This window comes from Chaetura pelagica, unplaced genomic scaffold (genome assembly GCF_000747805.2).
Source record: "Chaetura pelagica isolate M959 unplaced genomic scaffold, ChaPel_1.0 scaffold2, whole genome shotgun sequence".
Taxonomy (NCBI): Eukaryota; Metazoa; Chordata; class Aves; order Apodiformes; family Apodidae; genus Chaetura; species Chaetura pelagica.
Window position 1 is genome coordinate 5,821,146 of NW_009952796.1, and position 7,968 is coordinate 5,829,113.

Consider the following 7,968-nt stretch of genomic DNA (forward strand, 5'->3'; position numbering starts at 1 on the left):
CTGCTCTTCCGTTCTTTCCCTTCTTTTCTCTTCTCTTCCCTTCCCTTCCCTTTTCTTCCCTTCCCTTCTCTTTTCTTCCCTTTTCTTCTCTTTTCTTCTCTTTTCTTACAAAGAAATATGAGTCAATTCATGCACGGAAGGTAGTTCATCAAAGGGCATAGAAACTTCTGCACTCTCCAACTTTGATCTTCCAAAACTGCTGATTTAATGATCAGCTGCAAATCCCCAACTTAGGTGGAACTTCCTACCTTCCATCTACCTGTTAAAGCTGAAAATCTTCCAACCTGTACAGAGTTCAGAAATTCTTTGAAATTAAACACCCCAGAAAAAAATGCTAAAGCAAACCAATAGTTTTGTTACAAATGCCATGATATACAGGAGAACAACAGTCCCTTGTTTCCAAAACTAACTACAAAATAAGCTGGAAAATATTTATAATTAATTGTACGAATGAAGCCAGAGCACCAGCCTTGGCACATGCCTGAGCAGCAGCAAGGAAGAGTGGAAAGTCAGTTGAAAGATTCTCCAGTCAGTACCACTCAGAGAGGGAAGACTTGTGGATAGCACCAGAGCAGCCAGAAGCAGAGAATGATAGTGGATCCATGTTCATATTCTAACAGGTATCTGACCTTACCAAGAAAGCTCTAGTTTTGTGGGGGTCTTTTTTCTCAATAACCATGAGATGTAAGCTTTACAACAAGAGATACTGAGACAGATACCAAACACTGCAAGACAGAAAAAGAGAATCTCGTGACTGTCCTTTGCTAAATGAAAGAAGGGAAGAAAGACCTCACTGCATGCAGGGGATGATGATAAGCGTTTAGGAGTCTGCCAAGAAAAGGTACAAAACAATGTCTTAACACTGCTTGCTAAGGCCAAAGAGCCTGAAAAGGAAGACAGGAGACTGTTAAGAGCTTTTTTTTTCTGTTTCTCAGTGCTTTTGAAAGAGGATGTTGCCTTTCCACTATATATCACCCTGCCCTCCCCCACCAGCCCTGCTGTGTGTGTATTCTGGCTGCACCCGGGAAGGCTGCCTCTCCTAAGTAAGTGCTGTATGAAAGGGGGGTAAACAGGGTCCTGTCTTTTTCCTTAGCTTTTCTGTTCTTCGTTTGTTTGTTTGTTTTGTTCCTCTGCAGAGAAAGAGCTTATTCCTTTGCTTGTACAGTGAATTAATTAAACATTACTGGGAATTCAGGTAACTCGGTAATTTTGATGACAACCACCTGCATCAACAGTTGTTATAAAATGGGGTATGACCTTGTTCGGAGTATTCAAGTAAGCAAAGCAAGATGTTGAGTTCTATTACATAGCAGTTTTAGGTTCTCTCACAGGACCACATGATATAAAATCAGAGAGATAAATTGCAACAAAAATTGTTTAAGCCTAGAGCTTGCTGCCACAGCAATCTCTGTGGGATCGCCCACTCACTAGGGAACCATCACTGAGAGTCAGATACATGCATCCTGCCATGCTCAGGGTATCTCAAAACTCAAAGGCAGGCTGAGGTTAACCCTAAATATCCCCTACCCTTTCAGCCAGCCTCTCCTACCTCCAGCTAGCTTCCTCCCTATTGCCCTTTTCTTTCCCCTTTCCCACCCCCACTCTCAGGTTTCAACTCACTTCCACTCCCAAATCCTTGATCTTGTCTCCTTCCAAAGGCAGGGAGCCAGCTACCAACCATCAGACATACTCTGCCCTTGTCCCTTTGCTACCTCTGGGTCTCCTCTGAACCTGGGCATCTCACCCCAAATCTGTTCCCGTGGGATTTAGCAAATGCAGCCCCTTGATCTTTTCATATGCATTTGCCAGGTTCTTAGGCCTCCCCCACTTTCTTCAAGGCTTTCTGTATGTCTGAAGCTCTTATCAACTCCTTGGAACAGAATACACGAATGGCACCACCAGGTCTTGAAGTCACGTCTCACACCTCTCAGGAAATGGCTTACCCCACCAAGTCACATCCCCCTCCTAAGCACAGGGCTTAAGTCACAAGATAATACTAGTTCCTTGTTGCCAAAAACAGAGAGAGAAAGCAGTTTAATTTTCAAAGGAAAATAGATCACGTCTATATAGATTTAATCAGACCCTAGCCAAGCAAGACAGTTATATTTCAGAGAGGACACACCCCACCTGTCACATTGCATTTATTTTAATCCCATGGAAGATGAGTTTATGGAGTTTCTGGACAAGACTGGCCCTTTACTTTATGAGCTGATGTAACTGGTGGGACTGCAGCTGGGCTGGACTGTGTGAGCACCGTGCTGTGATGGGGACTGATGCCACCAGGCTCTGACATCATTCTGAGTCTCCAACGCAACAGGCTCCATCACATATTTCTTACCTGTCGGGGGGTTCAGCCCAGCCCCCTTGGTGACAGGTCAGGTTCAGGATACTGCAGCCACACAGCCATGGCTCACATGCCCAGCCACACCACAGGGACAGCAGCTTCTCCCTTTCACTCCCCAGCCCCCGTGCGCAGGCGCCTGCTGCCAACTGGGACAGCCTGGAGCGTGGCCGAGTCACGCTTCTCATCCTGTAGCAAGACACTGGATCCACTTTACTGTCTCACACGTGGAGGTGAACTTGAGGGTCAGAGGCAAATACAGCCATCTCAGTTTTATTGATGGTGAAGCTGAGGTACAGAAGTCAGCATTTTGCCTGGGACCGCAAAGGAGACCAGAGAGAGAGCCATGAGTGCAATGGTGGCAGCCTCCGGGTGCAGCACATTCCAAACAAGCCACCACACTGATCACCCCCACCACACACCTGCAATGGGAATGGCACTGCTTGAAGCATGAGCGTGCCAGTGCCCATCCCTCCACATCAGATATGCTTCCCAGGATGACCAGGAAGACAAACTCCCTCTTCTCCATAGAGTGCTGATCCGTGTCTTCAGGAAGGCTGGGATCTGTTCTGAGACTCCTCTAGGAGAGGATGATGTGCAGGGTGAGGCAGTGAGGACATCCTCAGCACCCTGCTGGGGCTCTGGTGTGGAGGAGCTCTCAGAGACACAGCTGAACTTCCAAGATGGACAGGCAGCTCAGGTCTCTCAAGAATACACTACAAGACTTCTACAAACTATGCCAAAGTGAGGAGTTCACACAGGGAAGACCTGATAAGCCTTAAAAGAATTTTGAAGCTTTGCCACACTAACTAGAAGCAATTGGAGGGAAATTAAGGATTCAGCTAAAGATTTCCTCTTAGGCAAAATAAAAAAACCCTCAAAACTGAAGACTGGTATGCAGTAATGATTTTTGCTATCAGGGCCCTGCTAGAGAAGCTGGAATTTATACAGTATTTTCATGCTGTATAAATTGCTCTGGAGCAAATGTAGTTATGTGTGCAACCATAAAAATGTATCCGGTCTGTAATTAATTTTATTTGTGAGATAATTATACAGGCATTGCTTGTTCAGTATACCTTAAACTTAAGCTAAGTCTTAGCAGCAAAAATGTGGTTTTGGTTTTTCTTAAACTTTCTGTAAGTTAACAAAATCAGGTTTGTGTGAACAGTGTTCCTTTTTTGGACAGTCTCCTAGTACAAGCTCTGGAACCTGTTGGTCAGCTTCAATTAAAGCTGATGTATGAATCAAGATCTCCAAGATGCCAAAAGTCTTTGCAAGTTTAGTCAGGTAGACAAGAGAATGCTTAATGTGCACTACTAAAATATTCAATCTCAGGTTTAGACACCAGAGAATTCAGGTTAAAGACAGTCACAAAAAACAAAAAAATAACAACAACACAAAAACAAAAACAAAAAAACAGCTTTGCTGGAATGAGAAAATACCATGAAAGAGCTGTCTCCCTTCAGAGTCCTAGAAGGAACAAAATTATGTGAGAGGAGTTTGAACACAGCCAAGGCTGCACTAGTGGTTAAAAACACTGCATGGCACATCCCATCGTGTCTCATCCCCTCCAGGACTGAGCAGCAGCACTGCTCATGTGAGTTAGTTATCTAAAGGGGTGCATTTGTTTTGGCAGCAAAGACAACTGAATGTCACACTGCCACCTACCCCTGCTGTGCATTCTGGGATGTCTCCCAAGCCCCAGCTTGTAAAGCCATGTAAGGCAGGATCTTAAGCTGCACATTTAAATGATGACCTTGTGGCTCTCAGTAGCCTGAGAGAAGCTCCCTAGCTGGATGTGCAAAAGGCTGAAAAGTCAGCAGGCCAGGAAACCCTGCAAGGGCACATCTCTTTGTCCAAAATCTCAGTGTTTCAGAGCCTGTCTTATAATTGCTGGATGCTTGGAATTGGTAGCAGTGACATGATAACATGTTCTCCACCTGCAGCTTAAAGCTGTGTTTTCATGACAGATACAGATGCATTTTGTATTTTGAGAGTCCCCTCAGCACAGGTACCTCAGTGCAGGGATACTGGTAGCATGGAAAATAGCATGAGGAGTTTCTTGGTAAATAAATGTAATCAGCCTCCAAAGCAGGCTGTAATCTCTGTTATCTACACAAGACAGCCTGCTCTTCCCCTAAAGATAGCTATCTCACTTTTAGCCATCTTAATTTGAAAAAGCCACTTCTGGACTTAGATCATAGCTTCTGCATCTTGAGGGAAGAAGAAAACCCCCTCCTTTGTGCCTAGACAGGGTACAAATCATAGAATCATAGAACCATTAAGGTTGGAAGAGACCTTCAAGACTATCGAGTCCAACCGTAATTCAACTACCACAACTGCTAAACTATGTCCTGAAGCACCACATCTAAACACTTCTTGAACAGCTCCAGGGATGGTGACCCCACCACCTCCCTGGGCAGCCTGTTCCAATGCCTCACCACTTGTTCAGTAAAGACATTTTTCCTAATATCCAACCTAAACCTCCCCTGGCACATCTTAAACCCATTTCTTCTCATCCTCGCTACTTAGTAAGTATGCAGAACAGGAAGGGACAAAAGTCTGAATGACTTCCTAAATGCTTCCTGCCCTTACTTAGGCACAGCTCCATGCAGTTGCTGGCACCGACATTGGAAATTTCCTTGTCAGACTATAAGGAGCACAGCAGGATGCAAAGATTCTTGTTGGGGAAAGGAAACAGCCAAATTCAGATGCTGTGTGTTCTTGCTGCAGGAGGCATGCTGCAGCACCTCACTGGCACCATTTTAAATCACACCACTGGGATGACATGCTGTGGGAGCTGCAGAGCAGTGTGCCAACACTGGGAGGGGAGGCAACTGGCAGAAGAAAGTAAAGAGCTGCCTTTTGTGCCATTCTGCTCTTCTAGGAAGAAAAAGCCTCCTACTGTGATCTCCACTTAACAGCACACTCCTTTACAATTAGAGCATTGTCCCCCTTGCCTCTTTTCCATCTTAGAGCCCCTTCAAACCACATCAATACAGAAGGGTGGCCACCAGGATCCAGCAGAGGAAATTAGTGTGTAATGCTCTGAGCAACAGGAAAGGGAAAATAAAATCCCTGGATTCTGGTCTTGCCCCAGAACTGGCTTTTGCATCCAGCACATACTGCTGGTACACAGAAGAGGACTCATCACCAAGTTGTATCAAGACGCTCATACCAGCAAGCACGCCCAGAAAGGGAAACTGAGGCAGGGAGAGTGGATGTATACAGGGGCCAGCAGCAAAGGTGTGCAGCCAGGCAGTGAAGACAGGACAGCAGCCACTCACACGGGAACTGTGGGATCATCTGCTGGAAAACACAAAGGTCTGCAGATGGGTGATTAAGTGACGACGTGAGCCCTACACCCTAGAGCCTGAGCATGTAATTCCGGGCTGCTCACGATTCAATCCCAGTAGTGCAGGGGCACCCAGCCTGTTTTATGGAGCTTCCTACTCCACATTGCAGAACCGGCTGTCAGACTGCTCTGGTATACAAGTTCTGTTACAATGAAGTTTTTTTCTTCCACTGTAACAAAGTGGGTTTTTGTTTTTAATGATCTGTAAACGTTGTATCTGTGTCACTTACAGAAAGCTTTAAGGCCTGGGAAATGTCTCCATTAATTTCCTCATCAGGGGAAGCATGTTACCTGCTGTTACAGAATAGCTATTGGCACACCTCCCATACGGCAAAGGGAGCTGAAGAGGCTTTTGGCCTGAAGGACATCACAGCAGTCAAGAGATCAAAGAGAAAGCCCATTTCCAGATTTATGAGTTGGGAATAGGTCTGTTAGCTCCCAGTACTCACTCTTCCCTGAGTATGTATTCAATGTATGTTAAAGTAGTTGTCTTAATGGGAAGTCTGACGCTGAAAACCATCACTCCTGGGCAGTCTGTCTCAGTTTCATCCTCTTCTAGCTCATCATCAGATCCAGCTGGTGGCAGTCCTAGGAGCACCCCCAAACGGGATCCCCTTACCCCCTGCTCCACCAGGCAATGCCCTCTTGTTTATAGTTGTCCCAAGGGCTGCTGGTCACCCATGAGCAGGGAATCCCAGATCTGCATGAAAATAAACCACCTTGCTGTTACTTCACAGTTAATTTAACTTGGATTGGTTTCCTGATCACACTGTGTGGACCCACAGACTGCTTAGCAACCCACTCGGATAAAGGGAAGACAGAAGGATGGGGGTTAACAGTGGGAGGCTGTGGTGCCAGCAGCTACCTGAGCCTGGTGGCTGCTGATGAAAGAAAAACTCATTTTCCTAAACAACGCTGCTCTGTCTGGTGTACTTAACCCACCTTAACCAAATCCTAGACACTGAAGTCAATATCCCTGTAAGGGCACAATTCAAAGCAGCATCAAATCCTTAGTAAAACCCAAAGGATGCCACATCTCTATTCTGCATTATGTAGGAAATCTCTGCTTATTTTTTTCAGCAAATGTTATTTGGTGTTAAACAGAGTAAAATATTACTTCTATAGACATAATAGACCTAATTCCCTTTTGGTGTCACCTGTAGTATCTGCATAGAATCTTCAGAGTAACTCAACCCTCCTCAAGTCTTTTATTAAAAACCCAAAATACTGCTTGTCCATGCTTTCTGGATCACTACTCACCTGTGCCCTCTTGTTACACTAATTGAGCATGCTGTACAAGCCTTGTTTTTCTGACTGCTGTCCACAGATTACAGGCCATGATTTTGGGAACAAATGACCTAGAAACTTCATTAACGAAAGCATCTGGATCGCTGCATGTGTAAAGCACAGAGGTACAAATGCTTTAGGAATAAAACTTTAAATAAGGGCTTTTAAAAATCAAAATACTATTCTTTCATAGAAGATAACTTTTCATAGGACACAGTCCTATATGGGCAAGCCCTTTTTAAAGTGCCTTGGCATAGCCTGTTGGGAGCGTGGGGGCAAAGTTCCAGCACAAGGCCTCTCCGGCTGGGAAGCACTTACCCAAGTGCCTGGGCAGTGTGAGTGCGAGCACAGAGGCACTAGCCAGTGGGTAGAAAAAGGTGATGACACCACCTTCTATCTCTGCCCAGTTTGCTGGGGCTCTCCAGGTCCATTTAATTTGCATCTTAAAAAGAAAGAGCTGTTTCTGCAGCCGGCACAGCAGGAGGCTGTACACCAGCCACACAGCTTATGGTAAAGAACTGCAAAGAGAGCAGCTGAGAAGAGATAACTTATGTTTACTTTGAGTCTCACACCATGCAAGATCCCTTTGCTCTCCAATGCGGACAGCTGCTAGAAAACACCCACCCCTACACCAGTAGCTGGAAGAAGCAAACACCATACCTCTATCAGCCCAGATGTTGTACTGGAAATAATCCACCTATGGGATTAGGCCCTACACGGGGTGCCAACAGCCCAACACCACGTTGTTTTTCCCACAGAAGGCGTATGCAAAGCCCACTCTGCTCTCCCCTTTGCTGCCCGTGTTTCATTCAGAGGCTGGAGGGCTGCCAGCCATCACACATCCCGTCGGGAACGGTGTCGAGACCTGTGGGCTAAGCAAGGCAGCAGAGGCTCGAGCAGGCACCCCACCGAGAAGCTGAAGGTGAGGCGGGTCAGCAGGGTGCCCAAACCTCCGCGCCCACCTGTCCCAAGAGGCCGTGCCCTT